At 36.5% G+C, this 16,533-nt stretch overlaps 1 protein-coding gene across 2 annotated transcripts in view; it reads left to right on the forward strand.

Moving 5' to 3' along the window:
- Positions 1-1,614: 1,614 nt before the first annotated feature.
- The window catches only part of TFPI (tissue factor pathway inhibitor), an 86,978-nt gene continuing 72,059 nt past the window's right edge, over positions 1,615-16,533 (forward strand). Inside the window, exon 1 of one of the 2 annotated variants that reach the window (XM_006067890.3) lies at positions 1,615-1,807. The gene's annotated coding sequence lies outside the window, so the exon portion shown is untranslated. The remainder of the gene's footprint in view (positions 1,808-16,533) is intronic. The other variant, XM_006067889.3, reaches the window with a different exon arrangement.

Below are 16,533 nucleotides of genomic sequence, written 5' to 3' on the forward strand. Positions count from 1 at the left end.
GATCAGGTGCTGATGAAAATACAGATGGGTTAAATATCTCATGTCCCAGGCCATCTCTGGAAAAGCCAGTTTGTACTCACTTATGTATCCCCCTTCTTCTAGCCTGACAATTCCGAGAGGGTCAAGAATTTCATAGCAGATGGGACACCTCCTTGGGGAGGGCAGAATATGAGCACACAGAAACCAAGTTTCTTCTCCTAAAAATCCCCTGGCAATTGCTTGGTCATAATTTTCCCCAAGATGGTATGGACACTACCTCCTAAATGACCTTCACAAATTTCCTTCCTAAGTCCTAACACTCTCGTCAACCTGTGTACCAAGCAGTCATTGGCCACCTGCCTATTCCAGGCTCCTGTGGTCTGTGCCCCCTTCTAATCCCTCCCAAGGGGTGGTCAGGACCCCTCTTCCACCCTGCTGGGTGGGTTCCTCCTCAGCTCAGTTCCCCTGCTGCCGTCCACTACCTGCTAACGTGAAAAGTCCGGGCATTGAGAAGTAGAATCCTTCCAGAAGGGTGAGGCGCCTTCCCCCTTCTAGAAGATTCGAGCTGCAAGGCCTCAGAGTAGTCCCAAATGGGACTTGTCTCCTCCAAGTGAGGAGTTTCCCAACCAATGCACCAAATGTTGTAGCCACGCATTCTGGGAAACAAACTCACTCAGAAGAACAATGCAGATAGTGGAGTGCAGTTTATTACACCGGCGGGCCCAAGGCAGAGTCTCCTCTTAGCCAAGGACTCTGACCAGTTTTTCTGAAAACCTTATATATCTTAAGTGTACGTGCCCAAACCCACCTCCCCAAATTCCCTGAAATTAGTCTGAACAAAGGAAAAGAAAGATACAATCAAAGTTAACCCGTGATTCATATGCCTTAAGCCTAGGTAGTTAACAGTGGGAAATTATCAATAGGCCTGTGGTCATACCCCAATAAGCATAATAGACTTTATGATTCTATTCAGTTACACAGATAATTAGGGTAGTATTTTAGGAAACAGAGAGTCTAGGTACGCGCCCTGGGGCTCTTCCATCCAGGGGGCCTGGTTTTCCAGTTGGTATGTCGTTTCCATAGATACTGGGCATCTAGCTCAAAGTCCACAGTCTGGCCCAAGATGGAGTCCTGCTTTCAAGATGGAGCCTGTTCTGTTTCCTCCTTTACCACCTGGGAAGCCCATCAGTCTACAACTGACAATACATAACATCGGCTCTCTAATCAAAGGGAATTTCAGCAGCCCTCAGATTTTTTCATAAATATAATGAGAATGTAGATGAAATAACTAGAAGAGAAATAAAGTGCTAAAAAGACTCGCTTTATTAAGTAACAATGTAATGACAAATACGTAAAATTTTAGAAATATATAGCACAAGGGGGGAAAACTGGATTTTTAAAACTAATCACAAAAAGAATCCTGGAAATATAAGAAATAGTAATTTTGAAATCTTAGTGTCAGCTGATTGCTTTGTTTCCTCCATAATAGAAAAGGCTTTTGAATAGTTTGGTGAAATTAGCTTAAAAAGAGTTGCAGTGACCTAAACAGGAAGCCTGGCTGTTTCCAGCTGCGGGTGTTCTCTGAGGCGCTTTGCTCCAATAGACGGGAGCGACTTTGGGCTGGATAAAAGGCAAATTCTTACCTCGCCCTTTCACTGCAAGCAGGATCAGATTGCATTTCTTTCATTATTCTCCACGCCCCAGTTTCTCCATCTGCTTAAAAGTAGACAAGATAAATTCTCTCTTCGATGCCTGGAAGGGAAAACAAAATGAACTCAATTCTGCTTTGAAAAAATCTTTCTAAGAACTTTCTTCAGAGATATTACTCGTGAGTACCTGGCAATAAATAACCTTTATTTCTTTTTCCTGGAGGAAAAACAGGGTGCTGAGAGGCAAAGAGTTGTAGGAGAGGACCACTGTTTATAACCCTACAGTGAAAATTGACCCTTCTCTGTAAATAAGTTGATTGTAATGCAAAACCAAATTCTCAGCATTTTGCATTGAATTTTAAGCAAATGTATTATTCTTTTTTTAAGTTGGTGAGATGTACCATTGTTTATAATTTTAAGCCTGGGTTGGCAGTTCTTTGCTAATTGTGTTTTTATTGGAATTTTCTGAAGATTTTTTTTAACCTTTAAATATTATTTAGTAGCATGTAAATAAACACAGTAAGACACTGACAGTCTTATGTTTAAAGAAAATTCTTTCATTGCCATCAATTGCTGATGTTTAAAATAAGGTATAAATAGAATTCTTGTTGTCTGTTTCATTCTAGCATTAACTAATCTCAAAATATTAAGGAAATATTTTACAAGTCTCCAAAGACAAAAACTCATATTCTAAGACAGTAAAATAAGAATAAACAGGATTGCACTATATAAAGTACAATTATGTGAATTAAAGCAATAGATTACATACCTAATATGATGTACTGTCGTATTCTGGTTGCTTATAAAATGATATTAAACTTAGCTTCTGGTAGTAAAGGAAAGCACATAATATAGAAATACACAACCACAGAACTATAATGAAACAAGAAAATTATTTATGTAAAGTACTTATTTGTATGAGTATTAATGAAAAATGAAAGCCAAGAGCAGTACTGTTCAGGAAAAGAAAAGAAAAGATAAGCAACAGCCACACTGTGACTCAGTGCTCTGGAAATTAGTCACAAAATGACTTTGTATGTTTGTGATAATGTAAATATACAGGGAAGAACCCAAGCAGGAAACACACAGCCCAAAGAGTCATAGTTTATGTGTAAAAGCATAATATTTGTATCAGAGTTTAAAAGTTGTGTCCATTTTGAGATATTGCAGAGTTTTTTACCTAGCAAAATCTTTCATAAAAACAGTTTTAGAATTCATATATATATATAATTCTATATATATATAGAGAGAGAGAGAATTCCAGTGCATGATAATTTTAAGACATATAATCTATATTTTATCTAATCTTTAAACTGAAGGGCAAATAATCTCTGAAAATGTATTGGTGTGTGAAATTTTAATTAGGGGTATATGGGTTAATAAAATGATACAAAGTGTCCTTAGGCATCAACAGAGATGGAATACTCTTAATATGAATACAGATACTTAACTCTGTAGATCTAAGAATATAATTAACTTTATAGATCTAAGAGTAAAACTTTAAAATATATACTTTTAACAGTTTGAATGGTTATATTGGGGAAGCCAAATTTGTCTTATTCAGGTAACCATAAAGTCTTAACAGAGAGCTTTAATGATATGTCTACTATTAATAACTTGGTTCCTTTTTCTATTAGATACGCTCACTTGTGCAAGTTTTGTTTTTTGTTTTTAATGTACAGTTTTATATCTTTAAGCTTTTGTTTTATCTCTAATAACTAGATCAAAACACCTTTGAGAAATGTGTCTTGTTCAAATGCTTTATGCCATCAGCTGATGCTTGCTTGTTCATAATTCTAGGCTTTATTTTCTTATTGATCGTACAAGTACTTTGCCAGAATCTTCTAATATAAACAGTATTGCTAAATTTAAAAATAATAATCTTTGAAATGGAAAATTGTTTTGTATCAAACTATAGTTTTCATAAAACTAATTTGCTTCTTCCTAAGAATTAATTACCTGATCTTAGTTATCTACACTATTCAAATTCAAAACATAATTGGACAGATGACAAACTACTAGAGGGAAAAAAGCCAAGATGAAAAGGCTTTATTAATTCCCAGAACACCTAGCAATTTAACCAAACAGCAGATGTACTATAGATTCTTTAGGAATGGTTGGTTTATTAAATTGAATGTCACAAACTCTTAATACAGATTTCAACTGACATCTCTACTTAATAGAAGAAAAAAATGAAAATAAGCATTGTTGCCCATAAAAGGTGGGGTGGGGGAGTAGGAGAGATAATATGAAAAGGAAAGGAAAGTACTTAGAATAGAGTTTTCAAAAAAATCTTGTTTGTTGGTATAAATTGAATAAATTCAATGATAATACTGATTAAAAATTAGTTAATTGTATCAGCTTATCTTTGCTAGTAGACCAGGTCTAAGAACTGTACTGCAGACCAAATCATCTTTTCTCAATAAAGGCTGTCTTCAGCCACCCTTTTTTTGTTTACCATCTAAAACATTTAACTCTGCTAATTAAAGTTGCAGAGGTGTCTTTAAAAAAGTAAACTTTTAAATGTGTTATATTTTTATAGAAATATTCCAGTACTATAATGATTTCTGATTGTTACCATGTGCATTTAGAGAAACCTGAATTCTAGGCTTGAGATGACTATTGAAGTTCTATTTCTGCATATTAAGTCTCACCAAAATGAAGAAAGAATTCAAGCTATTCCAGAGAGTGCTCTTTCTGCTAGACTACCTCTCCTGGGCTTCTGTGACCCTCAATGAGTGCTTTCTTAGAGTGATGTATCATCTCTGTGAGCCCAGTCCTCCTATTACTCTTTTCTCCCTGTCTTCACTTCTCCAAGTAGCAGATGCTTTGTAGAACCAGAACCTAGGATTCAGCTACCAATAGGCTGAGGGCACTCTAGTCATTTCTACTTTTCTTCTTTTCAAAACCAATAAGAAAAACATTGGATGCATGTCAAATCTGCTATATTCATCTCTCCTGGCCTTCCTTTGGGATTCTATGTTCTTTCCTTAGTTGGAACAACAAAATTTTTAAATTATTTTAAAAACAAAAGAGGTCCATGTTCCATAGTAGAAGTCCCAATGCTGCAATATTTCTATTCCAAGTTTTTCTATCTGGTAGACCACTAGTCCTGGGGAGACAGTTCTCTCTGGACTGAATAAATATTTCATGTTATTTATTGGGTTATTTCAACATCAGGAATGTGGAAGTACTCATTAGTATAGCATGATATGATATGATATGATATATCATGATAATATAGCATGATGGTGTTTTTATTGCTAAGCATAGACTACCATTGATCCCCTTCTGTACCACAGCCTCAGCGCTGCCACCACACTGCTGCTGACCTCATTTTCTCTCTCCTACTCACGTTTCTCACCAACATCTACCCATCCTTGAATACTATAAAAACCTATTTTTAAGTAACACTTCATTCTTTACTTTGCAAGGCTTATAAATGGAATCAGTTCAGTTCAGTTCAGTTGCTCAGTCATGTCCAACTCTTTGTGACCCCATGAACTGCAGCACACCAGGCCTCCCTGTCCATCACCAACTCCCAGAGTCCACCCAAACCCATGTCCATCGAGTTGGTGATGCCATCAAACCATCTCATCCTCTGTCGTCCCCTTGCCTCCTGCCCTCAATCTTTCCCAGCATCAGGGTCTTTTCCAATGAGTTAGCTCTTCGCATCAGGTGGCCAAAGTATTGGAGTTTCAGCTTTAACATCAGTCCTTCCAATGAACACCCAGGACTGATCTCCTTTAGGATGGACTGGTTGGATCTCCTTGCAGTCCAAGGGAGTCTCAGGAGTCTTCTCCAACACCACACTTCAAAAGCATCAATTCTTTGGCCTTCAGCTTTCTTTATAGTCCAACTCTCACATCCATATATGACCACTGGAAAAACCATAGCCTTGACTAGACAGACCTTTGTTGGCAAAGTAATGCCTCTGCTTAATCTAGGTTGGTCATAACTTTCCTTCCAAGGAGTAAGTGTCTTTTAATTTCATGGCTGCAATCACCATCTGCAGTGATTTTGGAGCCCCCCAAAATAAAGTCTGACACTGTTTCCACTGTTTCCCCGTCTATTTGCCATGAAGTGATGGGACCAGATGCCATGATCTTAGTTTTCTTTATGTTGAGCTTTAAGCCAAGTTTTTCACTCTACTCTTTCACATTATCAAGAGGCTCTGTAGTTCTTCACTTTCTGCCATAAGGGTGGTGTCATCAGCATATCTGAGGTTATTGATATTTCTCCCAGCAATCTTGATTCCAGCTTGTGCTTCTTCCAGTCCAGCGTTTCTCATGATGTACTCTGCATATAAGTTAAATAAGCAGGGTGACAATATACAGCCTTGACTTACTCCTTTTCCTATTTGGAACCAGTCTGTTGTTCCACGTCCGGTTTTAACTGTTGCTTCCTGACCTGCATACAGATTTCTCAAGAGGCAGGTCAAGTGGTCCGGTATGCCCATCTCTTTCAGAATTTTCCACAGTTTATTGTGATCCACACAGTCAAAGGCTTTGACATTGTCAATAAAGCAGAAATAGATGTTTTTCTGGAACTCTCTTGCTTTTTCCATGATCCAGTGGATGTTGGCAATTTGATCTCTGGTTCCTCTGCCTTTTCTAAAACCAGCTTGAACATCTGGAAGCTCACGGTTCACGTATTGCTGAAGCCTGGCTTGGAGAATTTTGAGCATTACTTTACTAGCATATCAGATGAGTGCAATTGTGTGGTAGTTTGAGCATTCTTTAGCATTGCCTTTCTTTGGGATTGGAATGAAAATTGACCTTTTCCAGTCCTGTGGCCACTGATGAGTTTTCCAAATTTGCTGGCATATTGAGTGTAGCACTTTCACAACATCGTCTTTCAGGATTTGAAATAGCTCAACTGGAATTCCATCACATCCACTAGCTTTGTTCATAGTGATGTTTCCTAAGGCCCACTTGACTTCACATTCCAGGATGTCTGGATCTAGGTAAGTGATCACACCATTATGATTATCTGGGTCATGAAATGGAATAAATAGCAGAAATTGGGTGAGTCTCCAGAATAGTGGTGTTTGTTGTAAAATACTGGTAATATTTTTAAAGTTCTTTTACACATAACCTTCAGAGTATCCCAGGAAATAAAGCAAAATATTTATATTAAAATATCATATGGTGGCTCAGATGGTAAAGAATCCACCTGCAATGCAGGAGACCTGTGTTCAACCTCTGGGTCAGGAAGATCCCCTGAAGAAGGAAATGGCAACCCGCTCTAGTGTTCTTGCCTGGAGAATTCCATGGACAGAAGAGATTGGCAGTCTATAGTCCATGACGTCTCAGAGTCAGATACAACTAAGCAACTAACACTCTACTGACTCTTTTATGTGCAACTGATTTTAAATATACATGACTGTAAAATGAATGAATTTCTGATTCATGCTATGGCAATGAATTTGAAATCATTATACTAAGTGAAATAAGCCAGACATAAAAAAAGAACAAATGATGTATAATTCTGCTTACAAGGAATTTATCTATAGTAGGCAAATTCATAGAAAAAGAAAGTAGAATTGAGGTTAACAGAGTCTGGAGGAAGGAATGAATGGTGAGTTATTACTTAATGGATACAGAGTTTCTGCTTGGGGTGATGACTGCATACATATAGATGTAATTAGTGCCACGAAGTTGTACACTTAAAAATACTTAAAATTGAAAAATGAGTACAAGAAAAATAATATTTTGGGGTTTTTTTCCCTGTTTTTCAATATACATAGTTTCTATCATTATGTCTTCAGATTTCCTTGTCTTTTCTTCTATGTCCAATGTGTTTATAGTCCCTTCCAGTGTATTTTTCATCTCAAATATTGTTTTCATCTGTGGAAATTCAGTTTGAGTCTCTATCTTCTTTCTCTATTTAACACACTCCATATTTTCTTTAGTTTCTTGAACATATGAGTGTAACTAACATTTTAGTTTAAATATTCTTGTCTGTTAATTCTATTTTCTGTGTCATTTTGAGCCTTCTAATTATATTTTACTGTTGTTTGTATGTCTTGTAATTTTTATTTGAATGGCTAATATTATGAATATTATCTTCTTAAGTGCTGCATATGCTGTCTACCAGTAAATAATATTTAGTTTTGTTTTGAGTTACTGTTTAACTATTTGCAAACAGTCTGGCTTTTTGTTATCTCACTGTCAAGCTTTGTTAAGCAGAGTCAGAGAAATGTTTACTTTATGGTTAATTTTCTCCCAGTGCTGAGGAAAAAAAAAAAAACAAAAACAAAACCTTTCTGACTACTCAGTGCACCATGAATGGAGGTTTTTGAAATTTAGGGACAAGAAATATTTGCAGCTTTACATGTGTTTTAAGTGTTATTCCCCTTTAACCCATTAAGGTCATTCTTTACCCAGATTTAAGAGATATTCTCTCATGTGTTCAGTAATAGATATAAAGCTGAAGAGTTGAGGCCATCTGAAGATTTCTGGGTCTCTCTTTCTGTATAGCTCTCTACTCTGTTACTCTGCCATGAATACTCTAGCCATTGTGGCCCCTCCAGAAAATATGCTTTCTACTAAACTCAGGGAGACCACTGGGCAATTCCAGAGCCTCCTCTTCCTGTCTTTGAATGTAGAAATTCCCTTCAGTCAGTGTGCCGGAGCAGATCAGAATGTAGGGCTGAAATCTTGTTTCCCATCCTTATGGGATTACTGCTCTTCACTTACCAGTATTTAATTAGCTCAAATATTATTTAATACATTTTGACTGTTTTTTTTTTAAGATGTTTCAGGTGGGAGAATGGAGAAGGTAATGGCACCCCACTCCAGTACTCTTTGCCTGGAAAATCCCATGGACAGAGGAGACTGGTAGTCTGCAGTCCAGGGGTTGCTAAGAGTTGGACACGACTGAGCGACTTCACTTTCCCTTTTCACTTTCATGCATTGGAGAAGGAAATGGCAACCCACTCCAGTGTTCTTGCCTGGAGAATCCCAGGGATGGGGGAGCCTGGTGGGCTGCCCTCTATGGGGTCGCACAGAGTCAGACACGACTGAAGCAATGCAGCAGCAGCAGCAGCAGATGGGAGAATAAATCCAATGTTAATCCATTATAGCTGAAAGTGGAAGAACTATTTTTCTTTAAATTTTTACTTTATATTGGCATATAGTTGATTTATAACGTTATGTTTAAGGTATACAAAAAAGTGAACCAATTATACATATATCTATTCTTTTCCAGATTCTTATCCTATATAGGTTATTACAGAGTATTGAGTAGAGTTACTTGTGTTGTAGAATAGGTTCTTGTTGATTATCTGTTTTCTATTTTATATATATATATACTAAGTGAGTGTCCGTGCTCAGTCATATCTGATTCTTTGCAACCCCATGGACTATAGCCCACAAGGCTTCTCTGTCCACGGGATTTCCCAGGCAGGGATACTGTAGTGGGTTGCCACTTCCTCCTCCAGGGGATGCTCCCAAGCTACGGATCAAATCTGCATCTTCTGTGGCTCCTGCATTGGCAGGTAGATTCTTTACAATTTAAGCCACCTGGGAAGATACATAGTAGTGTGTATATGTTAATCCCAACCTCCTAATTTTATCTCTCCCCCTGAACTTTCCCTTTTGGTAACCAAAAATTTGTTTTCTAAGTCTATAAGTCTGTTTCTGTTTTGTAAATTAGTTGTACCAGTTTTTTAGATTCCACATATAAATGATATCATATGATATTTTTCTTTCAGTGACTTACTTCACTTAGCATGGTAATCTCTAGGCCCATCCATGTTGCTGCAAACGGTAGCATTTCATGATTTGATATGACTAATATTGCATTATATATGTGTACCACATCTTCTTTATCCATTCATCTGTCGAGGGACATTTAGATTGCTTCCATATCCTGGCTATTGTAAATAGTACCGCAGTGAACATTGGAGCAGATGTATCTTTTCAAATTGTAGTTTCTTCCAGATATATGCCTAGGAGTGGGATTGCTGGATCATATGGTAGCTCTATTTTTAGTTTTCCAAGGAACCTCTATACTGTTCTCCATAGTGGCTATACCAGTTTACATTCCCATCAGCACTATAGGAGGGTTCCCCACCCTCTCCAGCATTTATTGTTTGTAGATTTTTCTGATGGCCATTCTGACTGACATGAAGTCATACCTCACTGTAGCTTTGATTTGTATTTCTCTAATAATGTTGAGCATTTTTTTCCTGTGCTTTTTGTCCACCTTCCTTGGATAAATGCCTATTTATATTTTCTGATTGGGCTGTATTTTTTTATATTGAGCTGCATGAGCTCATATATATATATATATATATATATATATACACACACATATATATATATATATACACACATATATATATATATACACATACATACATATATATGAGCTCTTTTTTATATTGAGCTGAATGAGCCATTTGTATATTTTGAAGATTAATCCCTTCATGGTCATATCATTTGTAAATATTTTCTCCCATTATGTGGGTTATCTTTCCACTTTGTTCATGATCTCTTTTGCTGTGCAGTGTGGAAGAGCATTTTATTTTTAAATTTAATAATACTCTAAAAAACTAAAAATGAACATAAATAGACATATCTTAAGAGCATATAAACTGTAATTCATTGATTGTCCTAGATAAGGTAAATATTTTTTGCTTGCTATATCTCAGTAATTATGCTAAATGAGTAAATATATTTACATATTTATATAATGAATAAATTCACTATTTCTAAAAATTAATTATTTGATCTCAGATAAGCAGTTTGTTTCATTATGATTTTCTGATAACAGTAGCTATTTGGGTGGCTAATATTTTACTCTCTTATTTTAGATGATAAATTAATCCTACTAGCTTAAAACCAATCAAATTGTCACTTGTTCAACAAGTATTTCCAAAATTGAGTGCTGAGTGTTATTTACCTAGAGCTTCAAGAGTTTTGTAATGAATTTAAGAGTGGCTTTACTGATAGTTTCCTATCACAATTTCTCACAATTATCTTTCCTCCCCTGATTCCTGGATATTTGTATGTATTGAAAGTTTGGAAAGTTCATTGACAGCACAAATTAAAACTTTTTTCTTTTTATGAAAGGAAACTTAGTTTCAAGTATTACTTGCTTAATTATATATACAAATTGAGATAAAAAGATAATCCCAAATGTCAAACATTACAAACAAAGTATATTTAGCACTAGAATTTGTTTTTATAATTATTAACCATGTGTACATTATTCAAGTTTCTGTGCATCTTATTGGTTTTGGGTCTCTTTTAACATAGTTATTCTGTCTATGAGGAAAGGAAACAGGTACACAATAAAGCAATCATTATGGCATGTACATCCAGGCACTAATGCAGGTTTATAAAAATTGAAGAGATAGAAGTAAGCCAGAAAGAAAAACACCAATACAGTATACTAACGCATATATATGGAATTTAGAAAGATGGTAACAATAACCCTGTGTACGAGACAGCAAAAGAGACACTGATGTATAGAACAGTCTTATGGACTCTGAGAGAGAGGGAGAGGGTGGGAAGATTTGGGAGAATGGCATTGAAACATGTAAAATATCATGTATGAAATGAGTTGCCAGTCCAGGTTCGATGCACGATACTGGATGCTTGGGGCTGGTGCACTGGGACCACCCAGCAGGATGGAATGGGGAGGGAGGAGGGAGGAGGGTTCAGGATGGGGAGCACATGTATACCTGTGGTGGATTCATTTTGATATTTGGCAAAACTAATAGAGTTATGTAAAGTTTAAAAATAAAATAAAATTAAAAAAAAAAAAAAGAAAAGGATCCTCAACTTTCAAAGAAAAAAAAAATTGAAGAGATAAGCAATAAGCAATTTACCTTAGAAACACTCAAGCTCTCCTTTCAGTGGCAATAATTTTTTTTCAAGTTTCAGATTTTATATGTTTTTCTCTTAAGGAATTGCTGAAGAATATGCCAGTGGAAGAAAAGTGCTTAACTAGAGAGAATTTAAATTAGCCTCAATTCACATGGCAAGAGAGGGTTCTTTTTTCTATTCATGGTAAACTCTGGCTGAAATTCCTTCAAATCTATTTAAATTTATTAATTACAGCCCTAAAGAAAGTAAAAGTTTCCTTAGATACCAGTGTTTGCCTGCCACTACTATGTCATCCTTGCTCTCCCATCCCCTCTTCCCTGCATTCCATATTACTGTCTCCTTATTCAGAGGACGAAGAGATACAAGTGACATCTATCCTTCTGAATGGAAGCTTCATCTGAAAAGATATGAGTGAATGAGCATTCATGAATGGTCCTCAAAAATGTGTGAGAAAAATATCTGAGCCATGTGTGTATTTGTTCCTTAGAAAGGAATCAATAGTTTTCCTCAGATCCCTCAGGATCTTACACATAACCATGAAAATTGTATCTGAACATGATAATATTCAAGGAAACCAGTAATAGCATTAGGATCAAAAAGAGTGTCAAGTAATAATATATCCTGATTTCAAAGGCAGATAAACTTGACATAGGGATGAATAAGGGTGGAGAAGAGATGCCTAAGTTATCCTATGGGTAAGAAACTTTTGAGAAAAATCTTTTATGAAGAGCCTAGGAGGAGATTAAATTTAGAGCCTCACTTCTATCATTATCATTGAATCCGTCTCTCAGTCATGTCCAACTCTTTGCTGCCCCATGGACTTCAGCATACCAGGCATCCCTGTCCAGCACCAACTCCTGGAACTTGCTCAAACTCATGTCCATCAAGTCCAGTGATGCCATCCACCCATCTCACCCTCAGTAATCCTCTTCTCCTCCTGCATTCAGTCTTTCCTAGGATCAGGGTCTTTTCAAATGAATCAGTTCTTCGCATCAGTTGGCCAAAGTATTGGAGCTTCAACTTAAGCATCAGGTCTTCCAATGAATATTCAGGATTGATTTCCTTTAGGAAGGACTGGTTGGATCTCCTTGCAGTCTCAAGGGACTCTCAAGAGTCTTCTCCAACACCACAGTTCAAAAGCATCAATTACAATTCAAAATTACACTTGAATAAGCAGAATCAATTTTTAACATCTTCCAAGCTGAGCATTAACTGTATACTTCTTTTAATGTTTTTTTGACCATGTACACTGCTGTGTTTGTTTGTTTGTGGCTGCACTGGGTCTTCATTGCTGCATGCAGACTTTGTCTAGTTGAGGAGGGTGGGGGCTATTCTCTAGCTGTGGTGCATGGGCTTCTCATTGCAGTGGCTTTTCTTTGAGTGGAGCACAGGCTTTAAGTAGTTGCAGCACACCGGTTTAGTAGTTTTGACTTGCTAGCTGTAGGGCATGTGAGCTCTAGAGCAAAGGCTCAGTAGCTGTGATACTCAAGCTTAGTTGCTCTGCAGCATATAGGATCTCTACCGACCAGGGATTGAACCTGTGTCCCTAGCACTGGCAGCAGGATCCTTATTCACTACACCACCATCAAAGTCCTAACTATATACTTTTTATATATTAGATCTTTTGCAGGATAAAAAAAAAATGTGTACAGTGTGATAAATTTTAGTCATTTATAAATCAACCTAATTATTACGATCGAAAGTAATGTAGTACAAAATTAAAACTCTGGTCTTCATTGTAAGAAAATTGCAATCAGTGAAATCAACTAGCCTTTTAACAAGAGCATACTATCAGATTCCTGGTTATGTGTTGGTAGAATTTAGATAGGGGAAAATGGAATGGCAATTTAGAGAAACTAGCTGCTTTTTATAAAAATATAAAATAATGAAGATTCAATGTGAGGAACCAAGAGAAAATAGAACTCTTTATAGGATGCTATAAATAAAAAATGAAGTGGCAACAGTTTCCTTTCATTCTCTTGAGTCCATAGTTCATTCTTTCATAGGTCTGACATTTTAGTCTGAATGGAAATGCTGAAGATCAACATGTTAATTGTTCCTGGAAGACTGTGACTCAGCTGCCTGGAGCCCCCCATTCCTTTACAATGATGATTCAGAAAGTTGAACTTAGGATGTCATCTTAACACATGGGTGTAGTCACCAACAGATGCAGTAGCAGTTTTGAACTAAGCTCAGGTATTTTTCACTAGAGCACAATCAGAAATTCTCAGATTTTTCACATTAAGATTTATTTCACTCACAATTGCACTCACTGAAGAGGGAGAAAATTGATCATTATAGGTTCAACATATTTATTGTACTTAAGTATAAAACTTTAGCTAATATTTGGAATCATAACACTTTCATAGTCAGACACAAAGTTACTTGATCATTTATCTGAAACCAAAATGTTATTAATATCTAGCCTCGGCATACTGAGTGTAAATTTTGCTTCTCTTTCCCTCAAGGAAGTGATAGTATGAGAATATTTTGTAGGAAATTCCCATACATAGACTAACATGTTACTCTCTTTTTCTTATAATACAACTGATACTATCAAAAGCAGATAGTTGAGGAGTTTCCAATATATTTGTCTGAGCAGAGAAAATCTAGGATTGCAACAGACTTTAAAAGGAAATGCGGAAGCAGACTTGACTTTATCTATTCTTTTTTAAAATTTAAAAAAGGTAATATCAACTTGAATTATATGAGCTATGAATCAAGGTCTTAATTAAAACCCTGTTAGGAAGGTCTCAACTGTCTTTCTGTGCCTTTCCAAAATACATATACCTCCTGCTTAAGATGTTACAGTTCCATCACTCAGTAGTGTCTGACTCTTTAGGACTACGTGAACTGCAATACGCCAGGCTTCCCTGTCCATCCGCAACTCCCAGAGCTTGCTCAAACTCATGTCCATCGAGTCGGTGATGCCATCCAACCATCTCATCCTCTGTTGTCCCCTTCTCCCTCTGCCTTCAATCTTTCCCAGCATCAAGGTCTTTTCCTATGAGTCCGTTCTTCACATCAGGTGGCCAAAGTATCGGGGTTTCAGCTTCAGCATCAGTCCTTCCGAAGAATACACTCAGAATTAATTAATAGATTAATTATGATTAATTATGTAATCAAGAGATTGATTGATGGACATATAAGAGAAACAGTGGTCCTGAAATACCATTTTCTTTTTATTTTTAATTATTTATTTTAGTTGGAGGCTAATTACTTTACACCATTGCCATATATTGACATGAATGTGTCATGGGTGTACATGTGTCCCCCATCCTGAACCCCCCTCCCTTCCCATTCCATCCCTCAGGGTTGTCCCAGTGCAATGGCTTTGAGTGCCCTGTTTCATGCATCGAACTTGAACTGGTGATCTATTTCACATATGGTAATATACACGTTTCAATGTTATTCTCTCAAATCATCTCACCCTCGCCTTATCCCACAGAGTCCACAAGTCTTTTCTTTATATCCATATCTCTTTTGCTGTCTCGCATATAGGGTCATCGTTACCCATCTTTCTAAATTCCATATATATGCATTAATATACTGTATTGGTAATTTTCTTTCTGACTTACTTCACTCTGTATAATAGGCTCCAGTTTCATCCACCTCATTAGAAAGGATTCAAATGTGTTTTTTAAATAGCTGAGTAATATTCCATTGTGTATATGTACCACTGCTTTCTTATCCATTCATCTGCTGATGGATATCCAGGTTGCTTCCATGTCCTGGCTATTAAACTGCTGCGATGAACATTGGGGTACATGTGTCTCTTTCAATTCTGGTTTCCTCCGTGTGTATGCCCAGCAGTGGGATTGCTGGGTCCTATGGCATTTCTGCTTCCAGTTTTTAAAGGAATCTCTACATTGTTCTCCATAGTGGCTATACAAGTTTGCGTTCTCACCAACAGTGTAAGAGGGTTCCCTTTTCTCCACACCCTCTCCAGCATTTATTGTTTGTAGACTTTTTGATAGCAGCCATTCTGACCACGTGAGATGGTACCTCATTGTGGTTTTAATTTGTATTTCTCTCATAATGAGTGATGTTGAGCATCTTTTCATGTGTTTGTTAGCCTTCTATATATCTTCTTTGGAGAAATGTCTGTTTAATTCTTTGGCCCATTTTTTTATTGGGTCATTTATTTTTTTGGTATTGATCTGCATGAGTTGCATGTATATTTTTGAGATTAATTCTCTGTCAGTTGCTTCATTTGCTATTATTTTCTCCCATTCTGAAGGCTGTCTTTTCACCTTGCTTATAGTTTCTTTCGTTGTGCAAAAGCTTTTAAATTTAATTAGGTTCCATTTGTTTATTTTTGCTTTTATTTCCTTTACTCTGGAAGGTGGGTCATAGAGGATCCTGCTGTGATTTATGTCAGAGAGTGTTTTGTCTTTGTTTTCCTCTAGAAGTTTTGTAGTTTCTGGTCTTACATTTAGATCTTTAATCTGTTTTGAGTTTATTTTTGTGTATGGTGTTAGAAAGTGTTCTAGTTTCATTCTTTCACAGGTGGTTGATCAGTTTTCCTGGCACGACTTGTTTAAGAGATTCTTTTCTCCATTGTATATTCTTGCCTCTTTTGTCACAGATAAGGTGTCCATAGGTTCATGGATTTATCTCTGGGCTTTTAATTTCTATTTATTTCCATTCTCTTATTTCCATTGATCTATATTTCTGTCTTTGTGCCAGTACCATACTGTCTTGATGACTGTGGCTTTGTAGTATAGCATGAAGTCAGGCAGGTTGATTCCTCCAGTTCCAGTCTTCTTTCTCAAGATTGCTTTGGCTATTTGCGGGTTTTTTTTTGTTTGTTTGTTTTTTGTATTTCCATACAAATTGTGAAATTATTTGTTCTAATTCTGTGAAAAATACTGTTGGGAGCTTTATAGGGATTGCATTGAATATGTAGATTGCTTTGGGTAGTATACTCATTTTCACTATATTGATTCTCCAATCCATTAACATGGTATATTTCTCCATCTATTTATGTCACCTTTGATTTCTTTCACCAGTGTTTTATAGTTTTCTATATATAGGTCTTTTGTTTCTTTAGGTAGATTTATTCC

Source organism: Bubalus bubalis, chromosome 2 (assembly GCF_019923935.1).
Source record: "Bubalus bubalis isolate 160015118507 breed Murrah chromosome 2, NDDB_SH_1, whole genome shotgun sequence".
NCBI classification, from domain to species: Eukaryota; Metazoa; Chordata; class Mammalia; order Artiodactyla; family Bovidae; genus Bubalus; species Bubalus bubalis.